The following is a 19772-nucleotide window of genomic DNA, read 5'->3' as shown; positions in this document are numbered from 1 at the left end:
AACAGAATTGGAAAAAAGAATAGAATAGAATAACGAATAGAATAAGAATAGAATATAATAAGGAATAGAATAGAATAAGGAGTAGGGTAGGGTAGGGTAGGGTAGAACAGAATAGAATTAGAATAGAATAGAATAGAATAGAATAGAATAGAATAGAATAGAATCAGAGTAGAGTAGAGAGGAATGGAATAGAGTAGGGTAGGGTAGGGTGGAACAGAACAGAACAGAATTGCGTACTTAATGTTGCATGTCAATAACAACAGCTAGAATCACATATACACAAAACTGGAAATACAAAAGTATACCCACAGATAGAATAGAATAGAATTCTTTATTGGCCAAGTGTGGTTGGACACACAAGGAATTTGTCTTGGTGCAAATAGAATAGAGCTAGAATAGAATAGGAATAGAATAGAATAGAATAGAATAGAATAGAATAGAATAGAATAGAATAGAATAGAATAGAGTTAGAATAGAATAGAATAGAATTCTTTATTGGCCAAGTGTGGTTGGACACACAAGGAATTTGTATTCAGTGCATAAGCTCTCAGCGTACATAAAAAATGCATTCATCAAGAATCATAAGATACAACACAGTGATAGTAGTTACAGGATACTAAATAAGCAATCAAATCATACAAGGAAGCTAAATAAAACGATATAAATCATAAAGATACAAGCAACAAGATTATAATTATAAGTAGGAGAACAGATGCCGTGATTCACTTAACAACTGTGACAGAGGGCATAAAATGGGGGCAGAGCTCACTTAATGAACTGTCTCGCTTAGCGACAACAATGTTGGGCTCAATCGTCGTAAGTCGAGGACAGCCTGCATATCAATAGCATGTTCAACCTAGGTTAGGTCACATTGTCAGGCTGGGCTCCGCGCTCTATAATTGCTTAATCATCAGTGAGGAAAACCATCAAGCAAAAACTAATTTATACAGGCAGTCCGTAACTTATAACAGTTCGTTTCATGACCGTTCGAATTTACCTGGTTAGAGAAAATAATAAAACAAGACATAGATGTAAAGCCAGAAATATTTTTGTTAGGTATATTACCAGAAAACTATAATAAAGGGATTACATATTTAATAATACGTGTGCTGACGGCGGCCAGAATTGTATTTGCACTATATTGTAAAAATGAGGATATACCTACAGATGAAAGTATAATTAGAAGAACATTAGACATTTGCGGAGATGGATAGGTTGACATTAATAATAAAAGTTAAGGAAGAAACAGAATATTTTTTTCAACATGGGATTTGTTTTATCAATGGTTAGATAAAAGAGGTAGAAATTAGAAGATGAAAGATTCCTGATATGTATAACCTAAAGGATGCAAAAATTGGATTATACATTATCATCATCATCATTACCAATATTATTAATACATTGTATAAGTAAATTGATCCAGACTATACACTGTTCACTAAGCACTTTTGTACTTTTAAAAAAAGTATAAATAAAAATAAATTACAACAGCATTGAAAAAAAGTGAGTTGGGACCATTTTTCACAATTAATGACCGTTTGCCGTAACCCCCAGGGTCACATGATCAAAAATTCGGGCATTGGGCAACTGACTCATATTTATGACGGTTGAGTTTGCCAAGTGTCTGATTTTGCCAACAGATACGAGTCCGTTCCCAAGCGGCTGAATTTTTATCACATGGCCACGGGGATGCTGCCAGCTGTCATAAGTGTGAAAAACGATCACAAGTCATTTTTTTTTTCCAGTGCCGTTGTAACTTTGAACGGTCACTAACTGAGCTGTTGTAAGTCAGGGACTACCTGTACACTGAGAGCTTCTGCGCCGAAGACACGTTCCTTGTGCATCTAGTCCCACTTGGCCAATAAAATAATTTCTATTTCTCTTTCAGTTTAGAGCAGGAATCAGCAAACTTCTGGCTTGTAGGAAAGACTTCAGTGGGGTTTTTTTGGGGGTTGTTCCCCTAAACAAGAGTTGTCCGACCTGTTTTGGGGCAGGAACAAAACTCAACCCTCACGTTTGTCTGGAATTGGGGGGGGTGGAGGCGAGTAATTTGACTCTTTGATTTGTTCCTGACCTAAATGCGCTATTCAGGAAAAGCGAGAGTTTTGCCATCGCATCACCCAGAAGGGGAAACAAATAAGCCCCCACAAATCACAGCACAGGCAACCTTTTTACTCGTGCATCAGAACGAAATGACATCTGCAGGAAATCAGAATCAGAATCGAGCTGGAAGGGACCTTGGAGGTGGTCTAGTCCAACCCCCTGCTCAAAGAGGAGAACCTGTTCCAGTTCAGACAAACGGTTGTCCAACCTCTTCTTTAAAACTTCCCGTGTTGGAGCACCCATAACTTCTGCAGGAAAGTTGTTCCACTGATTGATTGTTCTCGCTATTAGGAAGTTTCTCCTTAACTCCAGGTTGCTTTTCTTGATTAGTTTCCATCCATTGCTTCTTGTCCTGTCCCCTGGTGCTTTGGAAAATAAGTTGACCCCCTTTTCCTTGGGTCAGCCCTTCAACTATTGGAAGACTGCTATATCACAAGACCTAAAATGGACACCTAGCATCAAAAACGTCATCAAAAAGGCACAACAAAGAACGTTCTTTCTGCGCCAACTCAGGAAGCTCAAACAGCCCAAGGAGCTGCTGATCCAGTTCTACTGAGGAAGGATGGAGTCTGTCATCTGCACCTCTATAACTGTCTGGTTTGGCTCTGCAACCCAACAAGACAGACACCGACTCCAGAGGGTAACTAGGACTGCAGAAAAAACAATTACTACCAACCTGCCTTCCATGGGGGACCTGCATACTGCACGAGTCAAAAAGAGGGCAGGGAAAATATCTACAGACCCCTCACATCCTGGATATAAACTGTTTCAACTCCTTCCCTCAAAACGATGCTATAGAGCACCGCACACCAGAACAACTAGACACAAGGGAAGTTTTTTCCCCGAAAGCCATCACTCTGCTAAACAAATAATTCCCTCAACCCTGTTCAACTATTTACAAAGTCTGCACTACTAATCTTCTCATCACTCCTTATCACCTATCCCCTCTCACCTGTGACTGTATGACTGTAACTTTGTCGCTTGTATCCTTACAATCTATATTGACTGTTTCCTACTATGATTTGATTGCTTATTGTACCCTGTGACTGTCATTAAGTGTCGTACCTTATGATTCTTGACTCTTGATGAATGTATCTTTTCTTTTATGTACACTGAGAGCATTTGCACTAAGACAAATTCCTTGTGTGTCCAATCACACTTGGCCAATGAAGTATTCTGTCTGTCTGTCTAATCATATCACCCCTAGTCCTTCGTTTCTCTAGACTGGCCAAACCCAAATTCTGCAATCGTTCTTCATGTGTTTTAGTCTCCAGGCCTTTAATCATCTTAGCTGCTCTTCTTTGCACCTTTTCCAAAGTCTTTCTCAACATCTTTTTTGTAATGTGGTAACCAAAACTGGATGCAGTATTTCAAATGTATACCATTAATTTAAAAAAAACCAACCTGCTGGATTTTGTAGTAAGTTGGATAAGTATTTTCGCACGCCACTCTTTTATAAACAAGGGTATTAACATACATACCTCTTTTTTATTTTGGTATTTTATTGGCAGAAAGGAAGGATAGCATTATCGTTGGATCAGGTTTCAGAAAAATAAATGGAATTTTCAGGCTAGCCAGTCTTGTGATGAAGGCATCTGCTAGTTCAGACTATTAAAAATCTTTTTAATAGCACGGTTCGGTGGAAAAATGACTACCCTTATAGAATATAGAATAACAGAGTTGGAAGGGACCTTGGAGGTCTTCTAGTCCAACCCCCTGCTCAGGCAGGAAACCCTATCCCATTTCAGACAAATGTTTGTCCAATCTCTTCTTAAAAGCCTCCAGGGATGAAGCACTCTTCCACTGATTAATTATTCTTAATATCAGAGAATTTCTCCATGGTTTCTACGCTGTCTTGCTACTGTTGTTAGGCAATAAAAGTAAGAAATCCTGATCCTTCCACCACTGATTTAGGGTGTTGAACGTCATACCAACCTGCAGGCATCTGAAGAAGGGAACCCCTTGAGCTTAAATTCTAATGAATTCTGATATCCTGTGATTTTTCTTTGAATCATACATTCAGGCAGGTCAGCCCGAGATCCCACAGCAGGAAATTTTAGCTCACTGTAATTTTGGTTGCAACCTTTGCTGTTACCTTCAGTAAAGTCTGTTAGTTCATTATTATCTCCAAATATTTATGTTCTGAAATACACTCCAAAATCTCCTTTCTCCAAGGGAATATACGGGTACTGTAAACTTTCGTAATCATTTCATAAACCTTGACCCAGAAAAGATTGTACTAATATGCTGTGTAGAAATTGTTGTAGCGTTGGTGGTGGTGATGTCTATCAGTCTTGTCTTCTCTAGATCAAAGGGACATCTTTCTTTCTTTCTTTCTTTCTTTCTTTCTTTCTTTCTTTCTTTCTTTCTTTCTTTCTTTCTTTCTTTCTTTCTTTCCTTCCTTCCTTCCTTCCTTCCTTCCTTCCTTCCTTCCTTCCTTCCTTCCTTCTTTCCTTCCTTCCTTCCCTATCACATTTTATCTAGTTCTATGGAATAAATGTGGCCACTTTGAAGACTTGTGGACTTCAACTCCCAAGAAATTCCTCCCAGCTGAGGAATTCTGGGAGTTGAAGTCCACAAGTCTTCAAAGTGGCCACGTTTGGAGAGCCCTGGAATAAACTAAGTTTAGAGACGGGCCTCTGGCCCAGGGCTACCTATTCAGCTTCATGGCTAGTTGCAAACAACCACAGAGTTGACTTTAGAGAAACAACCTGACATCAGTTAGCAAACCACGATAAAAGCACGGGGACAGGAAGCGAGCATCAGAAACAAGTTCCCAACTGCCTCCACCGTAATTCTTACGGCCATTCCAAGTGAAAAAAGTGACCTATGACCATTTTTTTTCACACTTACGACCATTGAGCATCGTTGGAGTCAGGCAATCACAATTCAGACCTTTCATAACTGGCTCATCTTTACGACAGGTTGCAGCGTCCCCGTGGTGCGTGTCACACAATCCCCCTTTTGCTACCTTCTGACGAGCAGGGGAAGCCCAACCGCGTGACTACTGTGTGACTAACAACTGCAGCCATTTGCTTAACCGCCCTGGCAAGAAAGATCGTGAAATGGGGCAAAACTTACAACACGTCTCGCTTAGCAACAGAACGTTCGGGCTCCACTGTGCTTGTAAATTGAGGACATAGCCAGTGGTGAAAAGGTACAGAAAATGAAAAAAACCAAAGTCAGTAAACAGCTGGCGACCAAACCCTGGGTTTTTTTTTTGGTCAGGCTGTTTCGAATTATTTTCTCATCCTGCACCGTTCGTCTTTTTTTAAATCGGAAAAACAAAATCTTTAAAATGATTCATTCCGACTTCCTTACGAAGTCCTGGGGCTTCTGCGATGATGAGATTAGTTTCATTTTTTTTTAACCCGCCTGATCAAGAGGCTTGAATTTAACAAGATTTCCCTCCCATATTTGTTTTTGTAGGCTCATAAAAAAAGGGGGAAAAAAAACCCAGGCACATTTTCTTTCGGGTGGTTTGGATACTGTCAGAACCTGAGGAGAATCAATGACTTTTCCATTTAAATATAAAACGCTTAGAATAATTGATGTGCCAATGCAGAGGAAATATCACATCAATTTATAGTCGTAAAAAATGTCCTACGGCAAAGAGGCAGGCAGTCTTACATTTTCCAAATATTTAAGTCTATAATTCTCACTGTTCCTTATCTTGTTGGCTAGGACTGTGCAAAGGGAAGAATAGAACTATTCTCATCTGTTATGATTTGGAAATTTATACCCTTTATATTGCAAAAGTATGCGTCCATTCTAGGTTAAATTGTATTGGTCTGGCAGTCCCAGAGCTGCTGTATGTTTCTCGGGTAGTCAATACAGGCAGTCATTAACTTACGACCAGAATTGACCCCAAATTTTCTGTTGCTAAGTGAGACATAGGTTTAAGTGAGTTTGGTCTCGTATTACCACCTTTCTTGCCCCACAGTTGGAAAGAGAATCGCTGCAGGTGTTCCAAGCTAGTAACACAATTGTTAAATAAATCTGGCTTCCTTCTTGGCTTTGCCTGTCAGAAGGTCGCAAATGGGGATCGTGTGACCCCCGGGGCACCGCGACGGTCATAAATACAAGTCAGCTTCCAAGTGCGTGAACTAGGATGGTGATACAAATTTTGGCCCATGAAGTATCTGCAAGAAAACAAGCAAGCTCAGAAAGCAGCCAGGACCCCATAGTCCTCTCCTCATCTTCCTCCTTTGCCCTCTTCCTCCTCTTCTCTGCAAACCCCACTCCCTTCTAGCACTGATGAGGTTACCTAGTTGGGTCATGAAATGTCTGCAAAAAAACAATCTAGCTCAGAGAGCATCAAAGAACCCATAGTCGTCGTTGTCTCCTCCTCCTCCTCCTCCCCCCTTCCCCTCCCCTTCCCCTCCTCCTTACAAATCCCACTCCCTCTTAGCACTGATGAGGTTACCTAGTTGGGTCATGAAATGTCTGCAAGAAAATAAGCAAGCTCAGAGAGCACCAAGGACCCCACAGTCCCCTCCTCCTCCTCCTCCTCCTCCTCCTCCTCCTCCTCCTCTTCCTCCTCCTCCTCCTCCTCCTCCTCTTCCTCCTCCTCCTCCTCTCCACAAGCCCCCAGAGCACTCAGATATCAATCTGAGAAGCCTGACGTTGGCTTGGTTGCATCTCGGCTTTCCTATTTTGTAGGAAAGGGATGGTCAGAATGAAAAAAAAAGAGAATAAAGGTGACCAGTGCACGCAGGGTCTGTGGTCTCTTGTGTTGCTCTACTAGAGTTAGGATCGACACGGAAGGATGCTGTTTTACCGAAAGGCTCGGGCGGAGCCCATCAAGAGCCGGGTGATTGCATAATCCTTCCAATGACACAACCTGCAATACAGGTACAAGAACGTAGGCTCCTAGATTGTTTGGCCATGCTTTTCAGGGCCCGTTTTGGGCTTTTGGAGGGGTTATGGCTCAGAACGTTTTCAAAACCAGCCAAACTGGTTTAATTGAATCCACACGCCAGCAACGGGTTCGCTAGTTCAATTTCCAGTTCTTTGGAATGTGTATGCGCGTGTAAATAGAATGGAATCGAATATAAAAATAGAATATAGAAATAGATTAGCTTTATTGTCACTTTGAATGTACAAATGGGCATACATTAAAAATAAAATTTTGTTGTCTTAAAGCAAGGGGTCTTGGCAAGTTTAAGACTTATGGACTTCAACTCCCAGAATTCCTGAGCGAACATGAGTGGAGGAGGAATTCTGGGAGTTGAAGTCCACAAGTCTTAAAGCTGTCAAGTGTGAAGACCCGTGTCTTAAAGGGCCATCACCTCCAATTCCTTTCCTTCCCCTTTTCCCTCCCTTCCCCTTCATTCTCTTCTCTTCTCTTCTCTTCTCTTCTCTTCTCTTCTCTTCTCTTCTCTCTCTTCTCTTCTCTTCTCTTTTCTCTTCCCTTCCCTCCCTTCCCTTCTTCCTTTTCCCTTTCTCTTTCCCTTTCCTCTTCCCGATCTTCCTTTCCCCATTTCCAGGCAGGGTTGCACTTTCCCTTTTTATTCCCTTCAGCACCTGCCCCCAGGTGTATGCTCTTTATTTCTCCTTGACTTTACCTTGTGGAAACAGAAACCCTTGTGTTTTCCTGATGACAGGCAAGGACTTGACACTATCAAACACGTCTATCGGCAGGTTCGGGCAGTGGCGGCACCTGCATAATAAGAGAACCCTGCTCAGGTGGGCCGGCAGGAGCCGAGGCATCCCTTATCCAGCCTGCCCCCCGCTTTTTTTTTTTTTAGTATTTTGAAGCCGCTCCCGGTTGTGTACAGTCAGCTGTGGGTTTCTTGAGGATATGCCTCCTTGTGGCTGCTGGCTGATTCTGGAACAAAGCAGCCAGGGCTCCCTCCCGTTTAAGCAGGTCCAAACCACTTCTCCCCCAACTTAGCAGCTCCTTTTCAACGTTTCTAGTCCTCAGTAAGGCAACAACCAACCACTGGGTTTCCTTCCGGTTTCAGACAGATGGGTTTTTTTTTTTGTTTTTTTGCCCCTCCTTTCTTGCAGTCTCACTTCTCAAAAAAATATTTCCAAAAGACAACCGTCTTGCAAATGGAGAGATGCCTGCCTTACTTGTCTCTTGGTTCCAAAAAAGGAAGGGCGCAAGGAAAGGGAAATTTCTTTTTTTTAAAAAAAACAACCCTGCAATCATCTTTTTTTTTTTTTTTGCAAAAGCAGGAGAGAATATATTGTAATGATAAGGAGCATATATCAAGGTTAGAAGTTGGACGATTAAAAACTGTACATGTATAAATTGTATTCGAATTGTTAGCATTGTGTGAAAAATATATTGAGCCAGTCACTACACTGTCCAAAAAAGACGTGGGTTGTTTAAGGAAAACTACAAATATTATAAGGAAAGGGAAAATTCTTTTTTAAAAACCCCCACAATTTTCTTTTTTTACAAAAACAGGAGAGAAATAAGAACTATTTTCCCCCCTCTCTTTCCTGCTTGTTCAGCTAAGTCCAGCGTGCAGGTAAGAACTACGCAGCCCATCCCAACCGCCCCACCACCCCAAAAAACTCCCCAACTCTCCAGGATTTCGCTTAATCGAAGCCAATCCTATTCCGATTCATTTTCAACTCCCCGTTTGAAAATAAAAAACCCAGTTAAATTGGTTTGGAGCACGGAGAGGGTTGCCGATTGATCATTAACTTTTCTAAACACCGGGTTGCTTCATTTATTTGAGCCAGGTGAGTATGCAAGAGATCAGAAAAAAACAAAACAAAATTAAATTAAAAATAAATGCAGCACCATGACGGGTTTTCCTGCCTTTATTTTTATTTTTGTCCACTTGTCGAGTGTGTAAAAGCCTTGCACGTCCCACTTTTTTTTGTTCAGCGGTTGTTCCGGCCTTTGCTCTCTGCTAGCTAATAAGGTGTGGCTGATTAAATTCAGGTGATTCTCTCTTCTTCCCTTTTACCTGGAAGATTTGCATGTTTGACCTGGCGAAGTAATTGGGCCTGGCAGCAGCCTGGGCGTGCCCAAAGACTGTTTCACATATGACTCACAAGCTGTAACACACAGGCACCCACTTCCCCAATCCGCAGAAGCCATTTTAAACTACACACACACACACACACACACACACACACACACACACACACACACACACCAGTGCTTGGCTTTGTAGGTGCCGTCTTAATTTTGGGGGATCTCTGCCAGCCACGAGCAAGGTAATTGATTCAATTTCAGTGAAATTTTCGAGAACTTTGGCGGGTGGATTCTGGGGGAGGATTAGGCGCATGCTGAGTTTTTTTAGTTAAAATAAAAAATAAAAAACACACAGATACACACCCCCGGGTGTGTGCCTTTTTGCGTCCTAGGCTTAGTTGCATTTTAAGAAAGCGATGCGGGAACAGAGAATGTTTTCCGGAATATGTTTCCATTTCTCCTTTTAAATTTTCCTTCGCTCTAAACATTTTGTTTAGGAGTGTCGATAGAGAGAAAAAAATTCAAAAAAGAAAAAAAGTTAGCTGAGTTAATTCCATTTTTTTTTTTTTTTTAAATGAAAACAGGTTTAGGAAGATCTGTCAGTTTAACTAATCACCGGTACAACTAAAACACAGATAATGTATTATTAGGCTTTTTGAATTGAGAAGAAGGAAACAGAGAAAAGTGGAATAAAGTCGGTGCTGTGGAATCGAAATAAATGCGTTTTAGGCTTAAAGCTATATCTTCTAACTGGAGGTAAAGAATATTCCTTGCATGTTGTGGTTTCGAAGCGTGGGATAGCTTCTGCTGGCCCATCGGTACAAAATATTTGGATGATTTATTTGAGAATGTGTGTCTTTCTGCCAAACATGTTTGCTGTAATTCCTTGTTGTTCCTTGCGGTTGACTTATTCAGTATGGCTGCTGTTGCTTAATACCGGCTATGACATCTTGCTAGGGTTCATGGCTTGGAGAGGTTTTGTGGAGACCCGTTGCCAAAGTTTTGGGCTGTGACTTCAGTTGTCAAATGCTGCCTGAAGGAGTTTTCTTTTCGTAGGGGGAAAGAAGGAGGAAGAGAAGGGACTGGAAATGTCTCTCTCTGTCTCATGATTTCAACCTGCCCTCCCTCCCAAAACCTCTAAATTCAGCTTTCACCCACCTGGTCCACTCCAGAACCAAGATTGCACCCTACAATGTATTAATCTAGTTTTTTTTTTCCTGCTGCCTTGAGATAGGATGGTGTTATGTTCCATTTGAAGGATGCGAGATAGAGGAAGATGGTGATAAAAGGACTGAAGGACTGTCGAGGTTTTGCTCCCTCTTGCAATTTATGCAAGGTTTCTTTGAGAAAGATTGGCCATTAATTTCGTTTTCTCATGAAAAACAAAACTTACTCAACTTTTAAAAACTTCATTGGATTTCCCAAAATTGCGCTCGTGCTGCCAGGGAATAGCTGGCAAGTAATATTGTCGGTGTTTGTGTAAAAATACATTGGCCTTGCTCACTGTACTGTTAGAGCTATTTACAATTATCCATTCTGAACAGAGTGTATTTCTCGGCCTTAGATAATGCTCTTGAATTATGGGTAAAAAAAAAAAAAGGTTTTCAGCAGCTTTTAAAAAAACAAGATTTTAAGCAGTAGTGCTCCCTAGATTGAGGAGTTTGAATGGAAAATAACAGTAACTTAGTTAGAATTTAAATATTGAAGTATTGAACTCCTTGTTTCTGCTCAGGATTGGAAAATATATTGCTATTAACTGGATTTACAAGCCGGCTATTTTAACAGCAGATTTTATCAGTAGCGAATTTGTCTCAAAAGTGATTAGATTTAATAAATAATTGAGGATAGTAGGTGCAGTTGAGTCTGGTGGAGGATGAAGGCTGTTGGGGCATGTCAAAAGTATTTTGTTTTGCATTACTGCTGCTTGATGAATTGAATGGCCTATTGAAGTCCTGTCATTGTTTTCTTCTGCTCCTGAAGTCAATGAATGGAAGGCAGATCTGATCCTGAATATGTTTAATTCTTGTCCCGGAGTGACTTTTTCTTGGAATCAAAAATTTGCGAATACGGAAAACTTAATAGCTATCCTCTTGATTACTTGTGTGACAATTCAGGGTTTATTCAATTTAGGGCAGAGTCACTTTCATTTAGAGTGAGGTATAATGTGATTTAGTTCCTGCATTTCTTTCACTCTGAATTAGTCATTTTTATAATTAACAACGTAATTGTTGACAATAGAAGGCTTTAATTCTGAACTGTCGAAAAATATGCAGGTAGCCCTGACCACAACTGAGCCCAAAATTTATGTTGTTAAGGGAGACATTTGTTAAGTGAGTTTTGCCTCAGGTTATGACCTTTCCGGCCACAGTTGTTAAGTGAATTGCTGCCATTGTTACATTAGTCACGCGATTGTTTAGTGAATCTGGCTCCCCCATGGATTTTGCTTGTTGGAAGGACTCAAAAACGTGACCTTGGGACACTGCAGTGGTCTTAAATCTGAACAAACTGCCAAGCATCTGAATTTTGACCACGGGGGATGCTGCAACGGTCATAAATGTGGAAAAACGGCCTTAAGTCCCTTTTGTCAGTGTCGTTCCAATGGTCACTAAATGAATTGTTGTCAGTCGAGGGCTACCTGTCTTGAAAGGTTTAAAAAAGAACACTGTGGACCTTGGAAAGCCCCTGGAGACTGAGGCATAGCGAGCATGAGGTGCGCTACCTGGAGAACAAGAGTTGCATGGTCCTCACGATGCTTTAGAACAAGGGTCTTCAAACTTGGCATGCATTAAAAATGAAATGGGGCACGCCATTCGGAGAAAGGCAGATATAATTTGGAGAGCGGTCCTTGGGGCTCTCTGAGCTTGGTGGTTTTCTTGCAGATGTTTCATTACCCAGGTAGCACATCAGCAACATCAATGCTGGAAGGGAGTGGGGTTCGCGGTGCAGAAGGGGAGGAGGAGGAAGGAGACGGGAAGAAAGGAGGAGGAGGAGAAAGAGGACTATGGGATCCTTGGCGCTCTCTGAGCTTGCTGGTTTTTTTGCAGATGTTTCACTACCCAAACTAGGGAACGTCATCAGTGCTAGAAGGGAGCGGGGTTGCGGGGAAGAAGAGGAGGTGGAAGTGGAAGAGGAGGAAGAATAGGACTTGGGGATCCCTGGTGTTCTCTGAGCTTGGTTGTCCTCTTGCAGATGTTTCATTATCCAAACTAGGGAACACTATTAGTGTTAGAAAGGAGGAGGAGGAGGACGAACAGGAGGACCGTGGGGACCTTGGTGCTCTCTGAGCTTGGTTGGTTTCTTGAAGACATTTCATTACCCAAACTAGGGAACATCATCAGTGCTAGAAGGGAGGAGGAGGAGGAAGAGGAGGAGGAGGAGGACGACAATTGTGGGGTCCTTAGTGCTCTCTTAGCTTGGTAGTTTTCCGGCAGACTTTTCATTACCCAAACTGGGGAACATCACCAGTGCGAGTGACTGGCATTGACTAGCCCTGTTGATATTACCTAGTTTGAGCAATGAAACATCTGCAAGAAAACAACCAAGCTCAGAGAACATTAAGGATCCTTCTCATTTCAACCCTGAACTAGAAATATTCTCCTTTACGGGCGCTTTGGAGAGCCAGGCTGATGGGCCTTGAGAAGAAGACCTGGGGTGGCCTACATGTGCCTCTCGTAAGGTAGGCCTGGTGTACCTCTCCAACAGCAGGAGGACAACGTTGAAGGCCAGCTGGCCACTGATGGGGCTGTGGAACTCAAGTTGGCTGGGACTTTGGGTTGTGATGGCCGGTCTTGGCACGGGACTTGAGGTGGCACTCAAAAGAAGTACCGGTCTGGAGGCAATGATGGCCATCTGAGGCTCCTGAAGGCTGCTGCAGGACCCTTCCAGGAATGCCAGTGAGGAGGGTTGGGCAAGGGCAGAGATGGGTGGCAAGTAGAGGTGAAAACAACCGAGGGAACATTAAGGAACATCTCCTCATTTCAACCCTGACCTGCAAATATTCTCCTTTTCTGGCCCTTGGGAGAACCGGGGAGGCGGGCCTTGAGGAGAAGGCCTGGGCTGCAAGGCATAAAAGTGAGGACGTGAGAGGGAAAGAGGTGGTCCGTCCTTACTTGAGACTCTGGGCTGGGGAGGGAGCAAACAGGAATGGTTTGGTTCATGGTAGGCTTACCAACCCGCTCGTCTTGGGGTTACAGTGGCAGTTGGACTGCTCCAGATTGACCCAGCCAAGTGACACAGTCGTGTGACATCACGTTATAACTGTCTTGCTTAACCATGGAAATTCCCGTCCCAATTCCCATCGTAAGTCAAGAATTGCCTGCGGAGCGTGTGAGAGGAACCCAGTAATATCTTTCTGCGGAGCGACGTTACGACTTGGCTATCAACCACGATTGAGTCTTTGCACTAATTGCTATGGAAGCATTGACAAACCATTTTGGAACCATTGACTTTTCTGATCTTTTCCCCATTGAGCAGGGCTGAATCACACTAGAGAAAGTTGGCTTTGCTCAACTGTAAATTGTTGGTTATAGAATTTTAAAAAAAAAGAAACGGATATGTCCATAAAGAGTCAAAGTGGCCAGTTTTGAAGGTCATATTCACTGTTGCACAAGCTTGTTGTGACTTTGGGCCACAGTTAGTGTTTTGAATTCTTGGGGGAAAGGCAGGATATTAATCTAAAATAACAATTAAGAGAAATAAACACCACCTGGTGAATTACGCCTTTAATCTGAAAATAACCATTTTAAATCGAAACAGAGCTGACCTTGGTGATTTCAGCCTGGTTATGAATTCCGTGCCAAGAATTCAGGTATCAACAGGTTTTTAACCTCTTCCCATATAAATTTATTTTTCATATTGAATGCAAATCCGGACATACAGAGGATCAAACATTTGATTTTTCAGGCAGGGATTTGAATTTTAATTCAAATTCGCACTATGACGTAGAAATAGGCCAGGCAACCCGTTCCAAGAGTCTTCCTAGAATTCTTTGTTTCTTTATTAAATGTGTTTGCTGTGCATCCCATTTCTAGGTGTGCTCTCAGTATTTCTCTGAATCTGCAATCTTACAGGGTTGTAATGAGATTTATAAGAATAAAATACAGTTCATATTTGAAAATGCTATAGAATATGCATTGTTACCAGAATTCATCTTATCAGTTTTTCCTCCCCTTATTAATAAACTCTGCTATCCCCGTTTCTGCTTTTAGCCTATAGTACATTTCATCTGCTTAAAAACACAGCTATAACAAACAGTAGAAAATTGGTTTCCCCAAGTATATTTCCATTTGTCTTTGTAATGGAGGTGAATCATGAAGGTTGGAATACAGTTCTGTCTGAGATCCCTGCTGAATCACTGCAAATAAAATATAGAGAGCTGTGGTGAAAATCTGAGTTTTTATGCATTAGGAGCCCAGGTTGTTATTACATATTTGAATCCTAGAATAGAAGTAATATCGGCAGTTATTAAAACCCAAACCAGCACCTCAAAACTCATTTTAAAAGTGCTTGTTTTTGTTTTGTTTTTTGACAAATATTTTTTCAGCGAAAGGGGCAGAAAAATGACTTGATTTTCTGTTTTATTTTTTTCAAGAATGCCACTGAGTGTTTTCTTCAATATGCATGCTAGCTATTCCTATAATCGGAGCCCGCCTGTTGAGATGACCTTTGGTTTAGAGACTGCGGAGACAGTACAGTGTAAATATTAGGGGAAGTCTTAATTCTCTGGAAGTGGAAGTTGTTTTTGTCCGCGGAGAACGAGAGCAAAAATGAAACGCCGGTGGTCAATCAAAATTGGTTGGTGCAAAATATATATATTTTTTTTCCTGCAAAAAAAAAAAAGTCACCAGGTTGCTTCCAAATGCAAAAAAAAAAGAAATGTTTTTTTTTTATCTCATCATCTTTAAAATGATCTTTGCTTCTGTGGAAGTTGGTTGTTTAAAGTTAGCTGGGGTTTTTTTTCTCTCCTCCCTCTCGTTGAACCCACAGCTCATTTTTTTGCAATAAAACTGACTAACCCAGCTGTTCCTTTTTGGAGCCTAGTTTCATTTCTCCTTCCTATGATTTGCAAAAGTCCTTTGAGCAACCCCCTTTTGCAAGATCAACAACTCGGTGACAATCGGTCTCATGTTCTGGAGATACAAGTTGGTAGAAAATAGCAGTTTTTTTTAGTTCCAAAAGGGCTTTTTTACCCAAGGCTGGGGAAGAAATGCATGGGGAATAATGCAGATACAATCCAGATTGGAACCCAGGAGGTGTCAGGTTTGGAAATACCATTTTAATTTAATTTATTAATTATTTTTATTTTACTTTGTTTTATTTTAAGTAAAATAAAATAAAATAAGCAAACAGGACTATCAAACAATGTAGTCCAAGTTTTGGAATTGTTCTACTTCTAAAATAATCTTAAGTCTTTTTTATTTTATTTTTATAGTTTGGTATACACCAGGTACTCTTGGCCTTGCAACAGTTCCTTTAGTTATTTTTTATTTATTTATTTATTTTCTCAAAAGCTTACAAAACAATAGAAATAAGAATAAACATAAGTTTAAATATAAGAAATAGGAACTGATAATTGGGGACAATAGGACAGGAGCCGTGGGCACGATTGTGCACTTATGCACGCCCCTTACAGACCTCTTAGGAATGAGATGAAGTCAATAGAGGTTGGTTTGTGACCCTTCGAAGTTAAAACGGCGCTGAAAAAATGTGACATGACCATTTTTCACAGTTACGACTGTTGCAGCATCCTTATGATCACATGATCAAAATCCAGAGCCTTGGCAACTGGCATGTACTCATGACGGTTTCAGTGCTTTCCCCTTTTACGATCTTCTGACGAGCAAAGTCAATGGGAGAAGCTAAATTCAGTTAACAACCATGTTGCTAACTTATCAATTGCAATGATTCACTTAACAACTGCGGCAAGAAAGGTCATAAAATGGGGCAAACCTCACTTAACAGATGTCTCACTTAACAACAGAAATTTTAGGCTCAATTGTGGTCATACATCGAGGACTACCCATACTTATCCATCCATTGGAACTGAGTAGCCAATACTACTATTAATAATAAGTTGTTTTATTAGTTACTTACTTCATTAGTGCGCATTATAATAAATAAACAAAGGAAACGGAAGGGAAACAATGACTCTCTGCCCTAAAACACATACAACTACTCTTTCGTAATCAAATACTTTGGTTCACAGAGAATAATTTGACATGAATGTGCATGGAAGTATATTTTATGGGTTTTGTGGCGACGTGAAGAATGACTGATCTTTTCTGTTTAGAAATAGAAAAACCCAATTAATAAGATTTTGAAAATGTACAGTTAACAATACCTTTGCAAAGTAACCAGATTTAGTCAAGATGCTGGACAGAGGACAAGAAAAATAAACTAGCAACTAACTACAATCTTAAAGATCATTATTCTGCTTGTTTTCTATGTGAAATACCTGCATTATTTGCAGCTTATATGGGATGGCAGTTCAGCAGATAATAATATGAATTTTAACAATGCCTAAAATGCTGCTCATCACTTTGCTAAACAAATAATTCCCTCAACACTGTCCAACTATTTACAAAGTCTGCACTACTATTACTATTAATCTTCTCATCACTCCTTATCACCCATCCCCTCCCACTTGTGACTGTATGACTGTCACTTTGTCACTTGTATCCTTACGATTTATATGGACTGTCTCCTAGTATGATTTGATTGCTTATTGTACTCTATGACTATTAAGTCTTGTGCCTGATGATTCTTGACAAATGTATCTTTTCTTTTATGTACCCTTAGAGCATTTGCACCAAGACAAATTCCTTGTGTGTCCAACCACACTTGGCCAATAAAGAATTCATTCATTCATTCATTCATTCATTCATTCATTCATCCATCCATTCTATCTATCTATCTATCTATCTATCTATCTATCTATCTATCTATCTATCTATCTATCTATCTATCTATCTATCTATCTATCTATCTATCTATCTATCCATCCATCCATCCATCCATCCATCCATCCATCCATCCATCCAACTTTGTAAGGAGAGATTGAAAAATTGAGACACAGATATGAACATATAGTAGGATATATATGTTCACATACGAAACATTGGTTTTACAAAAGGTTTTTTTTTGTTACTTCGTTCACCCCTGAATCAACTTTTCCTTGTATTTAATTGAAGTCATAGATTTTACCAAGTTCTAATTCAAAGGGTGAATTTGCTAGCACAGCAGTGAAGCTGTAAATATTTACTGCTCTCTTGAAGCACGTACAAAAAACCCTGAATACTATTTTAATGAATAATCTGACATTGTATAGAAATTAATGGCAAAAAGCGTTGGGTTTTTTTTTCCTCTAGTGGCCGCATGTGAAATTCGAGATTGTAAAAGGTAGCCAAACTTTATAGTTTACGAAGTAAACAAAGCCTTTTTTATGGACAGTATTGAATCTTGAACAAAGATGTGGGTTGTTTTTTTTTGAGTTAAGTCCTATGAAATCAAAACTAGCAGGCTTCTGAAAGTTTCAGTTCCTTTAATAAGTATTTTTCTTTCTTTTTTTTCCCCCTTCACAATTTATAGAAGTGGCTTTTAGATGTCTAAAGTTCTTCAGCTGGTTGCATATATACAGAAATGTTACTACTTTAAGTGTCTTTCTCCTTTTCCCCTATATGTCAGTCTTGGTTACCTAGTTTTGTATGTTAAGTACTTATTTTGGAAACTACAGCTAGATGCAAGAGTGGGGCTGCTGGGGGAATCGCAGAGCCCTTAGGCTAAGTTTCTGTGCGGTCCAGAGAACCCGCAAATCCTACCCCTGGCTGGCCCCGCTTACCCTGCCCCTCCCCTCCCAGGAGTCCCAACATGGCCCGTTTTGGATGCAGGGCGCACGTGGAGGCTCAGGGAGGGCGAAAACCGGGCCTTCTGGAAGTTTGAGAAGACCGGAAATCGGCCTCCAGAGCCCGGGGAGGTAAAAAATACACCCCCCCCCAACCGTGGTGCAGGAGGCTCACTAGGCCACACCCACCATGGCCACGCCCACCCAGCAACTGGGCAAGAGGACCCTTGGCTAAAATTTTTGGCTAGACATAGACCTTGCTTGTCAGAAGGTCGCAAAAGTGGATGATGTGGCTCTGCAACCATCATAAATAGGAGTCAGTTGCCAAGTGGGTGAATTTTGATCATGTTATCCTGGGGAGTTGCTGCAACGGTTGTAAGTGTGGAAAAACTGCCATAAATGATCAATGTCTGGAATACTCTACCCGACTCTGTAGTTTCTTCCCCAAACTCCAAAAACTTTAACCTTAGACTGTCTTACTATTGACCTCACCCCTTTCCTAAGAGGTCTGTAGGGGGCGTGCATAAGTGCACCAACGTGCCTACCGTCCCTGTCCTATTGTTTCTTTTATTTTTCTTTTATTTTTCTTATATGTTCCCATTTCATGTATTCATAACTATGTATACACGTATACTTATTATCTTGTAAACAATTGACAAATCAAATCAAATCAATTAAATAAAGTCACTTTTTTCAGTGCCCGTGTAACTTTGAATGCCAATAAACGCCTGGAATACTGCATCCAGGTCACCATATTACAAAAAAAGTTGTTGAGACTTTAGGAGAAGTGACTAAGACTTTGGAAGAAGAGCGACTAAGGACCTGGAAACAAATCATAGGAAGAGTGATTATAGGAACTGGGCCTGGCTAGTCTAATGAAGAGAAGGACCAGGGGAGACAGGATAGCAGCCTTCCAATATTTGAGGGGTTGCCACAGGGAGGAGGAAGGAGTCAAGCTATTTTCCAAAGCACCCAAAGGCCAGACAAGGAATAATGGATGGAAACTGACCAAGGAGAGATTCAAACTGGAAATAAGGAGGAATTTTCTGACAGTGGAGAACAATCAACCAATGGAATAGCTTGACCTCGGAAGTTGTGGGAGCGCCATCAGTTGAGACTTTCAAGAAGAGATTGGACTGCCATTTGTCAGAAATGGTGTAGGGTTTCCTGTTTGGGTGGGGGGTTGGACTAGCTGACCTACAAGATCCCTTCGGACTCTGTTAATCTATCATCTATTTGAGGGGCTGCCCCAAAGAAGAGGCTACCTATTCCCCAAAGCACCAGAAAGCCAGGCAAGAAGCAACAAGGGGAAACTTATCAAGGAGAGAAGCTACGTATTGTGATTATAATTGTTCTCTCCGTCAGGAAATTTCTCCTGAATTCTAGGTTGGCCTGTTCCTAAAAATCAACTTCTCGGTTCATGCCTGAGAGGGAAATTGTGGGTCACGTATTACCGACTGCCTCTTTTATTTGGGCTCTCCAAATTTCCCCATTTAAAACACACAAACGTGGCCACCTGGATCTCCTAGCAGCTAATCGGGAGGAGGAGATCGTAGACAGATCCACCCAACTTTGTAAATCGGCTGTTCAGGTGGAATTCGGATCATTGCTTCAAGAGCATTGATGCTGATCATTCTGTAGGCCAGAAACCCAACATTACAGTCATGGAACCACATCTTCCACATCTGTATTGGGCTTCTGGGGTAGATTGTAAGCCATTCCCAGATATGCTACCTGCTTGTAATGGGAAGGGTAGTCCCAAGTACCCAGAGGGAAATTTTTCACGGAGGAAGCTTCCTTGAAATGATCTCAGTGACCTGACTCCAGTTAAGTACACTTGTCCTTTGAGGTCTTCTCATCCAGGATCAGGGCCGGTGTCTTTTGTAAGTG

At 41.1% G+C, this 19772-nt stretch overlaps 1 protein-coding gene across 2 annotated transcripts in view; it reads left to right on the top strand.

Annotated features, from left to right (window-relative positions):
- ELF1 (E74 like ETS transcription factor 1) overlaps positions 1-19772 on the top strand; it is an 88728-nt gene that overhangs the window by 9979 nt on the left and 58977 nt on the right. Inside the window, exon 1 of one of the 2 annotated variants that reach the window (XM_026705332.2) lies at positions 9131-9285. The exons of the other annotated variant lie outside the window; for it this stretch is intronic. The gene's annotated coding sequence lies outside the window, so the exon portion shown is untranslated. Of the gene's footprint in view, positions 1-9130; positions 9286-19772 lie in introns of those variants that run through there. 2 annotated transcript variants of the gene reach the window in all.

The sequence above is a fragment of the Pseudonaja textilis genome, chromosome 8 (genome assembly GCF_049901715.1).
Source record: "Pseudonaja textilis isolate UNSWEBS1 chromosome 8, rPseTex1.2, whole genome shotgun sequence".
In the NCBI taxonomy this organism is placed as follows: domain Eukaryota; kingdom Metazoa; phylum Chordata; class Lepidosauria; order Squamata; family Elapidae; genus Pseudonaja; species Pseudonaja textilis.
Note: the sequence above shows the minus strand (reverse complement) of the source record. Positions and strands in the feature narration are given on the sequence as shown.